General features: G+C 46.7%; 1 long non-coding RNA gene across 1 annotated transcript; it reads left to right on the top strand.

The window, feature by feature from the left end:
* The first annotated feature begins 231 nt into the window (after positions 1–231).
* LOC309334642 lies at positions 232–9,932 on the top strand. The gene is made up of 2 exons (XR_014153220.1): positions 232–848; positions 9,204–9,932. It is a non-coding gene; the product is annotated as an uncharacterized lncRNA (long non-coding RNA).
* Positions 9,933–12,057: the final 2,125 nt, after the last annotated feature.

Raw genomic sequence — 12,057 nt, 5'->3', positions numbered from 1 at the left:
TAATAATAATAATAATAATAATAATAATAATAATTTATACCCCGCCCATCCAGCTGGGTTTCCCCAGCCACTCTGGGCAGCTTCCAACAAAAGATGAAAAATACATTAAAACATCAGTCATTAAAACCTCCCTAAAGAGGACTGCCTTCAGATGTCATCTAAACATCAGATGGTTGTTTATTTCTTTGACATCTGGTGGGAGGGCATTCCACAGGCCGGGCGCCACTACCGAGAAGGCCCTCTGCCTGGTTCCCTGTAACTTCCCTTCTTGCAGTGAGGGAACCACCAGAAGGCCCTCAGCGCTGGACCTCAGTATCTGGGCTGAACGATGGGGGTAGAGACGCTCCTTCAAGTGTTGTTGGGCTGCAATTTCCATCATCCCTGACCATTGGTTGTGTTGACTGGAACTGATGGGAGCTAGAGTTTGAAAACATCGGGGGGGGGGATCACATTGGCCTCCGTGGATGTAGGACTTGTGCTGCATTATGCTAGTATCTATGAACTTTCCAGTCTGCTCTGTCCCTGTTCTTTGTAGCCTTTGAAACTCCCTGGATCACCTTGGAATTTCCTTGGGACACTTCTGAATATGACGACATGTTCTCTTACCATATCATGGTTGTGTACACTCTATGATCTCACTAGGCAATCCAATTCTAGAACAGGGCTAGCCAGTGCAATGCTCTCCAAGGGCTGTTGGGACTATAACTCCCGTCTTCCATGACCATTGCCATGTTCACTGGGACTGATGGGAGTTGGAGTCTAACAGCATCTGAAGGGCGCATGGACTTAGAACTCTGAGCTGGTTCTAACTAGGTGGAGCATCTTCTGTTTACATGACTGTCATCAAGGTGAGTTCTCTAATGTAAGGTTACCAGATTTTTTTCAATGAATCCGGGGACACTTTTCAACTTCAATAGGAATGATAGGATTTTGAATGTCTACTGATTTGTAAATCCGGGGACTGTCCCCGGGAAATGGGGACGTCTGGTAACCTTACTCTAATGCCCAGCGGTACGAGGAAGCCCAACCATGGCACCGGTAAGAGCTGGCCAGAGAGCACAGAAAAACTTCCTTGGTGCAACTTTTCAAAGTGCAAAAGGACAAATATGGTGAAGAGCAAATAATGAGTTGAATCCAGAGAAGCACTCCACTCACACAATGGGACCTTTCTGGCTTACCCCTGCTTCACAGCTCCCAGCATCTCTCAAATGCTGCTCTTTGAGGGTCAAGGGAACTTCTGGAACACTGTGGGGAGGGGCATATGAGAAGCAGTGGGATGGGGAAATGGGAAGAATGAAGCAAGTCAGCCTTATGAAAGCGCCTTTCCACTCATGCAAGGCACCTTTGGATCCAAGCCATTGTAGATGTTGTTGAACTTCAGCTTTCATCAGCCCCAGTCAGCATGGCCAAAGGTCAGGGAAGATAAGACCTGAGGCCCAGCAACGTATGAAGGGTACCATGTTGGCTACTCTTGTCCATAGATTTAGGAACATAGGAAGGTGCCATTGGTCCATGTAGCTCAGCATTGTCTACACATACTGGCAGTCACTCTTCTGGGTTTCAGACAGAAGTATCTCCCAGCCCTACCTGGAGATGCTAGGAATTAGAACTCAGACCCTCTACACACAAAGCAGATGCTCTACCAATAGGCTACGCCCCTTCTCCCTTTTGCCTCTTCTAAGGATGACCAGAAGTGGCTTAGTCATGCTGGCCACATGACCTGGAAGCTGTACGCCAGCTCCCTCGGTCAATAAAGCAAGATGAGCACCGCAACCCCAGAGTTGTCTACGACTGGACCTAATGGTCAGGGGTCCCTTTAAGGATGACTCAACATTTTGCAATATTTTCACATTCAGATTTTGACCTCCAAATTTGACCCCCAAAACTTGCCATTTGAATTCTGGAATTGATGGTTGACATTGCAAATCACCTGTCTTGATGGGCTAACCTGAAATGAATGGATATAAAATCTACTACGGTCTACGGCAGTGCATGGTGATTAATGTTACAGTGGTGCCCCGCAAGACGAATGCCTCGCAAGACGGAAAACTCGCTAGACGAAAGAGTTTTCCGTTTTGGAGGTGCTTCGCAAAACGAATTTCCTATGGGCTTGCTTCGCAAGCCGAAAATGTCTTGCGAGTTCCTGCGGGGGTTTTTTTCCTTTCCGCCCCCCTTTTTCTAAGCCGCTAAGCCGCTTATCTGCTTATCCACTAAGCCGATAAGCCGCTAAAAGCCGCTAAAAGCGCTAATAGCGCTAAGCCGCTAAGCCGTCAATGGGCTTGCTTCGCAAGACGAAAAAACACTAGACGAAGAGATTCGCGTAACGGATTCTTTTCGTCTTGCGAGGCACCACTGTAAATGGTTTTTACTTAATGTTGTTGTTGCTGCTTCATTGTTTTGATTTTTATTGTTATTTAAACTTGTGGAATTTATTGCTCCCTCCCCGCATGTGAGCTGTCTTGAGATTTTGAAGTCAAATTTGCTCCAAAAAAAAAAACTGCAGACAAATCATTTAAATAATTAAAATAAAATGCTGACTGCTGCTGCATGTTTGCTGACAGATACTGTCAGCTGCTAAGCGTTGCTTGTTGGACAGCAATGAATTCCAAATTATACTGAAACAAATCCTTGCAGTTCAGTGTGTAGACCATGAGAATTTTAATCTCAGGGTGGTGGGTTTGTGCCCCACATTGGGCAAAAAAAAAAACCCCTCCATAGCAGGGGGTTGGACTAGATGACCATTGCGACCCCTTCAAACTGTAACAATTCAATGATTCTCTTATCTTTGTTGAAGGTTCAACCATGCAAAGGAAATTTGAGAATTACATACAGTGGGACCTCGGGTTAAGTACTTAATTCGTTCCGGAGGTCCATACTTAACCTGAAACTGTTCTTAACCTGAAGCAGCACTTTAGCTAATGGGGCCTACCACTGCCACCACGCCGCCAGAGCACGATTTCTGTTCTCATCCTGAAGCAAAGTTCTTAACCCAAGGTACTATTTCTGGGTTAGCAGAGTCTGTAACCTGAAGCGTATGTAACCCAAGCGTCTATAACCTGAAGCGTATGTAACCCAAGGTACCACTGTACTACTATTACTTCTTCCTCCTCCTGCTCCTCCTCTACAAGCTGTGAAACAGACCTGAGCTGAAACTGACCAGAAGGAATGGGTAATTCCCAGGACAGAAGCATATCCCTGTCCCTGGAATACTCTCACTTGGCAAGTTTGAGCACAGATTTTCTCTCCTGATGGAATGCTGTGATGGGACATGGATGATACATGGAAGGGGAAGAACATGGATGTGTTTCTGCCTTGTTTGTTGAGTGTATATGTTTGGAACCCGGTTCTTAGCATGCCGTCACTTCCTCCTTATCCTTTTTCTGAGAGGAGGAGAGGAAGGTTTCTTTCCTTGAGGACAATCGCATAGCCCAGCACAGAAACATTGTATAAATGCAGGGTATAAATCATAAATTGTTGTTGTTGCTGTTTCTGTCCTCCCTCCTCTCACTATTCACAGGGTAAGGGAGGACACCTTAAAGACTGAGAGTAGACACCTAAGAATAATCCCTACTCATTCAAGCCAATGGTCCATCTACTCCAGCATCTTCTTCTCACAGTGGCCAATCAGAGAAAGAGCATCAGACGCTTCCCATTCTCTCATTTGACCCCAAAGCTCTCCCCTCTGCAGAAGGCATAACACAACTTCTCTAGCTGGGTAAGATGCTGAGTGGAAAAAAATACAGCTGCTTGTTTTGTTTAGTTGAAACTGAATGCTTCTTATCTATCTCTGAGGCAAATTTCATCTTAATCTATTTTTAATTTGATCCAAATACAAATTGCCTGTGACTAAGTTCTAATTTATGCGCGCGCGCACACACACACACATTTCATTTTCATTGTATATTATTGTGGAATTAAAGAGAGTGGGCACCCCAAGCCAGGTAGAGGCCCGTAGATAAAGAGAAGCATGACTCAGCACGCCTCTGCCTGCATGCCCCTTGGTGGATGAACAACTGCATGCACAAACAGGTGTCTGTCACACACACACACACACACACACACACACACACACACACACTTCCCCAGTCACACCCAGGAGATGGGGCTCTGTCCCCATCAGACTAGGACCCAAAGTGGTGCTACCTGAGGCATGTCCAAGGGCTTGAGCATCCCCAGTGGTCCATTTAAGCATGTCCCCCTACCATTACACAGCAGATCTCCATGTTGTATCCCAACAACCGACTTCTGAAAAGTGGTCAGTAACGATGGGAGTTTTAGTCCAGCTACATCTGGGGTGTCACTGCTGAACTGTGAAATTATAATGTTGTGCACGGAACACTTCTAGGAAGGTCAAAGTGCAAGGAGAAGCTAAGAAAGCTTTTGATCAGATAACTAGGCAGGGCCAGCCCACACATGAAGTAAGGCAAGGTGACCGCCTCAGGTGGCAGGATCCCCAGGGACAGCAGATCCCAATATATATATTTATTCCTCCCTTGTTCCTGGTGTCAATTTTCACTCATCCCTTCTTCCCTGGCAAGGAAGGGGGCACCATTTTGTCATTTGCCTCGGGTGTCAACATGTATTGGGCCGGCCCTCTGACGGACTTGGGATAGATAATTGTGCAGCACCAGTACATGTCACACCCTTGTTGCTTGAGCTCCTCTTTGCCTTGCCCAAAACCTGAGCTCTATTACCCTTTGCTGGCAATCACTGAAAGGCCTAGCTGTCACTCACCACTTATTTCAGACACTTGCTCTGGCAAGTAAAGGCATGATGTGGAGTTGTGTGAGCATGCAAAGATTACTGAGTCCTGTGACTTTAAAAAAAAAAAATGCTCTACTTAATAAATAGGAGGTATCTGTGCCACTTATGGCAATCATGTGACTCATGACTGAAGCAAAGGTGGAAGAATTTTTGGAAGTATGAATGCAGGCAAGCCAAGTCAGTCTCCCTCTCTGTGTCTAGCAAAATGGAAAGGCATGTTAATTATAAACTGTCTGCTTTATACTTTGCATGTTTCATCATGGGACTGAAACTGCCTTCATGGTGCTGGTCGATGTTCTCCGGTGGGCTAGGGACAGGTGGAAGCTGTTTCCTGGTCCTGTTGGATCTCTCAGTGGCCTTTGACACCATCGACCATAACATCCTTCTGAACCGTCTAGAGGAGTTGGGAGCTGGGGGCACTGTTGTACAGTGGTTCCGCTCCTTTCTCCTGGGCCCTGTCCAGAAAGTGGTGTTGGGGGATGAGTATCCAGATCTCTGGGCTCTCACTTGTGGGGTGCCTCAGGGATCCATCTTCTCCCTAATGCTTTTCAACATCTATATGAAGCCTCTGGGAGAGATCATCAGGAGGTTTAGGCTGGGTGTTCATCTGTATGCAGATGATACCCAGCTCTACCTCTCCAGTGTCTGGAGGCAGTTGGAGGATGGATGGCAGCTAACAGCTTGAGGCTGAATCCTGACAAGACAGAAGTACTGTTGTGGGGGGACACAGACCGGGGAGGTGTGGTGGACTCCCTGGTCCTGAATGGGTAACTGTGCCCTTGAAGGACCAGGTGCACAGCCTGGGAGTCATTTTGGACTCACAACTGTCCATGGAGGTACAGGTCAATTCTGTGTCCAGGGCAGTTGTTTACCAGCTCCATCGGTACTCTGGCTGAGACCCTACCTGCCCACAGAATGTCTCGCCAGAGTGGTGCATGCCCTGGTTATCTCCCGCTTGGACTATTACAATGTGCTCTACATGGGGCTATCTTTGAAGATGACCCGGAAACTACAGTACAACTAATCCAGAATGCGGCAGCTAGACTGGTGACTGGGAATGGGCGCCGAAACCACCTAACACCGGTTTTGAAAGACCTACATTGGCTCCCAGTACGTTTCCGAGCACATTTCGAAGTACTGATGCTGACCTTTAAAGCCCTAAATAGCCTCGGCCCAGTATACCTGAAGGAGCATCTCCACCCCCATCGCTCAGCCCAGACACTGAGGTTCAGCTCGAAGCCTTCTAGCAGTTCCCTCACTGCGAGAAGCAAAGTTACAGGAAACCAGGCGAAGGGCCTTCTCGGTGGTGGCATTCTCCCTGTGGAACACCCTCCCTTCAGATGTCAAGGAGATAAAGAAGTATAAAACTTTTAGAAGACATCTGAAGGCAGCCCTGTATCGGGAAGTGGTTTTTTTTTTAATGTTTGATGCTTTATTATGTTTTATATATTCTATAAGCCTCCCAGTGGCTGGGGATACCCAACCAGATGGGCAAGGTATAATTATTATTATTATTATTATTATTATTATTATTATTATTATTATTTACTTCCCTCTGACCTGACTTCATAAATCCGATGACGTTGACATTAGTCCACAAAAGCTTAGGCCATAATGTTAGGTCACACCAACTCCATACATTTAGGGCACTCTTATACCACTTAAACAGTTATGGCTTCTCCCCCTAAAGAATCCTGGGAATTGTCATTTGTTAAAGGTGGTGCTGGGAATTGCAGCCATGCAAGGGGTAAACTACAGCTCCCATGATTCTTTGGGGAAAGTCATGACTCTTTGTTCTCCTCTCCCCACCACCCAACCCAGAAACCACGGTATATCATATGATAATAAAAAATCAGATGCATGCAGGCACAATGTCAGGAAAGGGCAATTTTGTGTGGGGGAGTAGATGGTGTGTATGGATAATGCATCTTTGCTACATGCTCCCCACTTCCCTGAGTGATAAGAAGTTCCATGGCTTCTGTAATGATTTAGTCCATTCATTTATTTAAAAAAATATTTTATTAGAAGAATTTCATTTATAGAAAGAAAGAAAGAAAGAAAGAAAGAAAGAAAGAGAGAAAGAAAGGAAGAAAGGAAGGAAGGAAGGAAGGAAGGAGATTGGAAAAAAGAAAAAATGCTGTCACATTACCATACATTAATACACAGATGTGTATATTCTTATTACTCTAATACACATATAATTGTCAATAACCTAATATATTCTGTGTAAACTCATTCCGAATATCACTGTAATTATCCAAAGAAAGTCTGCATCTATAAGCTGTCCGTTCATATGTTGCCAGTGTTGTCAAGCCATTGATCAAGGGGAATCGTATCTCTGTTCTTCCAATTCATGAGTATCAGTCTCTTGGCCACCACTACGGTGCGTAGAATCCATTTTTACTGTCCATTCATTAGCAGTTTACTGAACAAAAGAAAGTGGTCAGTTAGCAACCATAACAGAATGGCATGTCCGCAACAGAAAATAAAGGGAGAATACACATGGGATGTTGTCACTGTGTGCATGCATATTGGAGCAGACTGAAGCAGACCGGTCTGTTCCAGGATTTTGTTCCTAACAGTGGACAACCAAAAGCCTCTTAGGAAGCTGTGACGTTAACATATGAGAGTGCTGGAGGTGAAATAGTTAAACACGTTACCCAATCAGGACCCAGGGGGTGCAGTCAGAGGGACTATAAAACCAGCTCTGGGAGAAGCGAAAGGAGGAGTTCATTGGGAGTTGGGTGGTTGGTTGGAGTGAATTGGGCTTGAGTTTGTTAGTAGGTTGAGTGAGTGTGACAAAATAAGCTGAGTCAGGAACAGTTAGGGGCTATGAAGACAAGTAAATATCTGAGAGGTGGTTTAGTGAGTAAGAGCAGGTAGCGGAAGTTATAAGTCTAGATAGTCATCCCATGATTGTAATTGACCGATACCGTTTATGAAACCACACGCTTGTCAAACTGCAATAAATAAACAAAAGTTTATGTTCCAGTTTAACCCTGACTGAACTCAGTATTGTACCAGGTAGGGCCTGGGTGGTGGCAGCGGGAAATAAAATGGTGGCACAGGGATCAATAGACAGTGAAATGTCTGGGGACCCTGTGTGATCGCCACAAAAGCCCACAAGGACAATACCCTTGCTCCCCACCAACTGGCATTCAGAAACATGCAGCCTCTGCTAGTGAAAGCAGCAGCAGAGCATATGCCAGCACTGCCCAGGGCGGGAGCACTCCCGAGGGAGGGGGGGCACAGAGGGTGCCCTCCTACGTGCCACAGTTCAGGGTAGGAGAGGGGTGGGGAAGCTGCTGTTCACTCTCCTCCTGCTTTCCGCAGCCAGGTCAGACATGACCCAGCAATGGAGCTACTGCGGCTGAGTGCGCCTCGCACAAGGGGGGATTAAGGTAAAGGTAAAGGGACCCCTGACCATTAGGTCCAGTCGTGACTGACTCTGGGGTTGTGGCGCTCATCTCGCTTTATTGGCCGAGGGAGCCGGCGTACAGCTTCCGGGTCATGTGGCCAGCATGACTAAGCCGCTTCTGGCGAACCAGAGCAGCGCACGGAAGCTGTACGCCGGCTCCCTCAGAAGCAGGAGCGGTACCTATTTATCTACTTGCACTTTGACGTGCTTTCGAACTGCTAGGTTGGCAGGAGCAGGGACTGAGCAACGGGAGCTCACAGGGATTCAAACCGCTGACCTTCTGATTGGCAAGTCCTAGGCTCTGTGGTTTAACCCACAGCGCCACTCACATCCCCAAGGGGGTATTACAAGGGGTAAATAAATAAATAAATAAATAAATAAATAAATAAATAAATAAATGTACCGTGCCATATTAGAAGCAAAAAAACCCCAAACAAACTTGTTTTGATGAATTGGAAGAGTCGCAAAAAGATTCCATTGAGCACATGGATTGGCAATATGGACAGACTAGCTACATTCGAACGAATTGCATATCGACGCAAATTAAGAATGGATAAATATGAAGAAAGCTGGAAGGAATACTTAAGCGATAAGGGGGACAGTGGTGGGAAGTAGGGGGAGGAGAGGTGGGGAAATATTGTTAAAAAGGTGTAGTTATAGATATATCAGTAGTCAAATCTGAATTGTTAAATTGTGTTATTAGTGTTACTGTGGTTTTTGTTGTATGTGTTTTGTGTGGTCGTTGTTTGTATTGAAAAAATGATTAAATAATTTTTTTAAAGGGGGGGGGAGAAGAGCTGCTGCCGCCGGGCATGAGGTGTCCCGCCCACTTGCCTGCCATTTTGTCCCACACACCCCTCAGTCATGACACCCAGGGGTATGCCGCTCCCACCACATACCCCTTCCTACACCTCTGAGTGAAAGGGGCATATAGCCGTTTGATAGCCCTATCTACAGTGGGTTGTATCCAGCTAGGGATTTGTACGCACCGTGTTTTCAAAACATATTCTTTCCCTCACAGAAGACTTGGCACTGCAGTTAGTTAAGGGATTCTGGAGACGAGGAGACTGAGAGGAGCTATGATGGCCATCTTCAAATATCTCAAGGGCACAGTCACATGGAAGAGGGAACCATTTGCCAGCTCTACATATTCCAACATTTTCATCATCCTTTCTTTCTTTGAGGGTGTTCTTGCCTCCTTCCATTTCTGAGCTCAGAGAATCCTTGCTGCTGTAGTCACGTACATAAATACTGGCACTGAGACTTCCTTTTGGATTTCACTGTCTAGTATCCCCAGCAGGAAGAATTCCGGCCTCTTGGGAAAAGTCACTTTAATTCCCCCCCCTTAATTTAATTATATAGCATGTTCCAAAAGGCCTTTGCCTTCCTGCAGGTCCATCACATATGATCACCCACATTTCCCTCTAGCCCCGGCCAATACTGGCATGTAGTCCTCCAAAAGTTGAATAAAGGGGGAAAGGGCTTTCAAACCCTGCCTCAGCGCCTTGTAATTGAATATCATATGTTATGTACTGAAGTTCTCACCCTGGGCCAGCAGGGGGATACTGTAGATAGTTTTCACTCAGGTCCACACATGCAAATAAGGAATTGAAAGTGACGTTCAGTGATTAGATAGTTACAGAAAGTTGTTACTGTTGCGTTGTAGTGGAGCTCTATATAAGCAGGCTGGCTGAACCCTTCAGTTCAGTTAAGTTCTGGGTCTGTGAATAAACAAGGGCTGTTTGAGGAATCGCTGTGTCGTCTGATATGTTCACCCACAACTTCACATCATACATGGAGGAGCCATGAATACAGTGCGCTGCAATCTCCACTGTATTGTTGAGCAGTCACTATGTGCACATTTCAGTTTCATCATATGGCATCTTGTCGCAACCTATCCAACCACCCTAGCAATACTTCTGGCTAATCTACTTTTTGTCTTGATTTTATGCATAGTTAATGCAATCACATGATTAGTTGCATCATGCAGGTTAATCAATATGTCCTCGTGTGATCGTTTACTCGCAAGCACAGTTAAGCAAGCCTAGAAACCAGTTAAGAGGTGCATTGTAGGCAAGACCTCAGAAGTCCACAGAAGTCCTGTCTTTGAACTGTCTGGACTCCAGCTGGACATGATGTAACTTTAAAATTGGGCACCTGGTTTTCCTTGCTTTCCTCTTCCCTCCTCATCACACCCTTTTTTACAACTTTGTGTCATCCCTTTTTAGATTTCAAGTCTGCAAACAACTACTGTTATGCAGTGGCGTAGCGCGGGGGTGCAGGGGGGCCGGCCGCACTGGGCGCAACATCGGGGGGGCGCGCTCGCCGACTCCGGAGTCGCCAAAGAGCCTCGGGCGCAGGCTGTAGCAGAGCCCCATGTCTTGCGGAACCGCCGAGCTGTGCGCGCATCCGGGCTGAAGGCGTCCGGCAGGCAGCGGCTCTCAGCGCTCCCCGCGGTCCCCGCACGTCAGGGCCGCGGAGGGCACGCCAGGCAGCCCCTCCTCACAGCCCCGCCACCACTGCTGCTGCAGCTGCTGGGCCATGTTGCATTTTCCTCACCTCTCTGCCCTCCTCCTCCGGGCAAGCGGCGTCGTTTGGGCGGCAGCGCCAGCGGCAACTCGCCTCAGATCACCTGACACGGACCCGCCGCCACCGCCGTGGCTACCTTACTGTAAATACCCCAGCCCAGGCAGCAGCAAGAAGAAGCTGGCAGCGGTGGCAGGTTAGGGGTTAGGGGCGCAAATTACTTGCCTTGCCCCAGGTTAGGGGGCGCAAATTACTTGCCTTGCCCCAGGTTAGGGGGCGCAAATTACTTGCCTTGCCCCGGGTGCTGACAACCCACGCTACGCCGCTGCTGTTATGTTTTGATTAATCTTATCTGCTCACTTCAGTATGAATGAATTCTGCCTCATTCTGTGTTCTTCTGCACACCCATGGCAGCCATTTTAAGACTGGTGCTCCCAGCACTCTCTCAAAATGTGCCCCCGTCCACAAAATGGTTATCAACCCATACTTTGCAGGGAGAAAAGTAGCTGAGGATGAGCAATTTTAAGTGGGGGGTGGTTGACAGATTAAGGGGCTAAGCACCTCCTGACATACTAGTTCTCTACTCAAACTTGTAGCCAATGACTTCTTTCCTTTTAAAAAAGTTGAAGCTGTACGGAACTCTATGAAATATGCAGTTTGGACCTGGGGATCTCATTGGGTTCAAAAGAATTTAGTTCTGATTTTTCCTAGTTTGGACAGTCACTCCTATTTCAAATTAATGTTATCATCTAGATCTAGCACTAGAAGTTAAAAACCTCTGGAAGTCATGCATAGCTTTTTCCCTGACATGTTCCTTTTCGTTGTACAGGGAATTCATTGTAAGGTTAGGAACTGGAACAATCCCCACCCGGAGCAATGCACCAGGCACACTGAGAATGAAAGACACATACATACACACCCCAAGTTTAGACAGATGGGGCTGGGCCTCCCCAGGAATGAGTTCATTACCAACAACATTACCAAGAAATTCAGCCTTGCTGTCATTTGAAGTATGCCCTGCTAGCATGATTGACTCCAGAAATCTCTAGAAGGTCTGAGAAGGAGTGTAAAGTAAACACTTAGGCACCCAGGTTATGATCGTCATTTGTATTTGCTGATTTAGATTGATCCACAAGATACTCTCATTAGGTATGCAAAGCAACTGTGAGAACTCTGGAAAATGCCATGCCTGACTTCTAACCCGATTAAACAATTCCAGACACATAATAATTTGGCTGTCCTGGAGGCCTGAGGGAGAGTTCCCCGTGCCTGAGGTACCACCAACCAGGGCTGACACACTCCTGAGACAAGGTGAGGCGACAGCCTCAGGCAGCAGAATCACAGGGGCA

This window comes from Podarcis erhardii (genome assembly GCF_964252035.2).
Source record: "Podarcis erhardii genome assembly, chromosome: 2".
Taxonomy (NCBI): domain Eukaryota; kingdom Metazoa; phylum Chordata; class Lepidosauria; order Squamata; family Lacertidae; genus Podarcis; species Podarcis erhardii.
The sequence above is the reverse complement of the archived record's forward strand: the minus strand, read 5'-3'. Positions and strand labels throughout refer to the sequence as shown.